Here is a 2018-nt window from a genome sequence, read left to right on the forward strand (position 1 = left end):
TCTTCTTCTGTCTCCACCTGTCTCAGTCTTCCTCTCTCCATCTGTCTCAGTCTTCTTCTGTCTCAGTCTTCTTCTGTCTCCACCTGTCTCAGTCTTCTTCTATCCATCTGTCTCAGTCTTCTCCTGTGTCCACCTGTCTCAGTCTTCTTCTCTCCATCTGTCTCAGTCTTCTTCTGTCTCCACCTGTCTCAGTCTTCTTCTCTCCATCTGTCTCAGTCTTCTTCTGTCTCCACCTGTCTCAGTCTTCTTCTCTCCATCTGTCTCAGTCTTGTTCTGTCTCCACCTGTCTCAGTGTTCTTCTCTCCATCTGCCTCAGTCTTCTTCTTTCTCCACCTGTCTCAGTCTTTTTCTCTCCATCTGTCAGTCTTCTTCTTCTCTCCGTTTGTCTCAGTCTTCTTCTGTCTCCACCTGTCTCAGTCTTCTTCTCTCCATCTGTCTCAGTCTTCTTCTCTCTCATCTGTCTCAGTCTTCTTCTGTCTCCACCTGTCTCAGTCTTCTTCTCTCTCATCTGTCTCAGTCTTCTTCTTCTCTCCATCTGTCTCAGTCTTCTTCTTCTCTCCGTCTGTCTCAGTCTTCTTCTCTCCATCTGTCAGTCTTCTTCTTCTCTCCACCTGTCTCAGTCTTCTTCTGTCTCCACCTGTCTCAGTCTTCTTCTCTCCATCTGTCAGTCTTCTTCTCTCCATCTGTCTCAGTCTTCTTCTGTCTCCACCTGTCTCAGTCTTCTTCTGTCTCCATCTGTCTCAGTCTTCTTCTCTCCATCTGTCAGTCTTCTTCTCTCTCACCTGTCTCAGTGTTCTTCTTCTCTCTCATCTGTCTCAGTATTCTTCTCTCCATCCATCTCAGTCTTCTTCTCTCCATCAGTCTCAGTCTTCTTCTATCTCATCTGTCTCAGTCTTCTTCTGAGACAGGTGAGAGAGAGAGAGAGAGAGAGAGAGAGAGAGAGAGAGAGAGAGAGAGAGAGAATCCTATGGATGATGCAAAGACAGAGAAAACATATATGCCTTTTTGACGTTGCAATCAGAAATTCCAAACTGCTTTCACTAGGGAACATCAACCCAAAAATGAACTAGTCAGAGGGAATGAATATTGTCCATAACTTGCCCGTTGTCTTTTCTATCGCTCCCAAATATTATCCCATGTTTCCACAGTGCTCCATAATATTATGGAAGGGAAGTGTGCTCAATCTCTGGGTTTTGCAGCATGTGAGGCGATGGTTGTCACAGAGTCACTGTACATATTCTCTTTCGACATTAATGAAAATAATATCCTAGCGGTTAAAGTACAACAAAGTGCAAAGATATTCTGGATAAGAGTGTCTGCTAAATTACTCAAATGTTACATGTAAACTGTTTTTTTGTCAGATTACAACCTGGTAAAGACATATTTTTCAGGACAACGTCAAGTCACCTAGGAGAGATCTGGTCAGATTACAACCTGGTAAAAATGTCATTTTCCGGACGTCTTTAGGTCTTTGTATGACCAGTATGTATCCTGAACATGACGTCACAAAAGTCATGGTCAGCCTGATGTCATTGCAATCAATTTCCCTGCACCAGGGAACAGAGAGAAACATTCCTCCCTGCAACAGGGAACAGAGAAACATTCCTCCCTGCACTAGGGAACAGAGAGAAACATTCCTCCCTGCACTAGGGAACAGAGAAACATTCCTCCCTGCACTAGGGAACAGAGAAACATTCCTCCCTGCACTAGGGAACAGAGAGAAACATTCCTCCCTGCACTAGGGAACAGAGAGAAACATTCCTCCCTGCACTAGGGAACAGAGAGAAACATTCCTCCCTGCACCAGGGAACAGAGAAACATTCCTCCCTGCACCAGGGAACAGAGAGAAACATTCCTCCCTGCACTAGGGAACAGAGAGAAACATTCCTCCCTGCACCAGGGAACAGAGAAACATTCCTCCCTGCACCAGGGAACAGAGAAACATTCCTCCCTGCACTAGGGAACAGAGAAACATTCCTCCCTGCACTAGGGAACAGAGAGAAACATTCCTCCCTGCA

The sequence above is a fragment of the Oncorhynchus mykiss genome, chromosome 3 (assembly GCF_057628025.1).
Source record: "Oncorhynchus mykiss isolate SJ-2025 chromosome 3, ASM5762802v1, whole genome shotgun sequence".
NCBI classification, from domain to species: domain Eukaryota; kingdom Metazoa; phylum Chordata; class Actinopteri; order Salmoniformes; family Salmonidae; genus Oncorhynchus; species Oncorhynchus mykiss.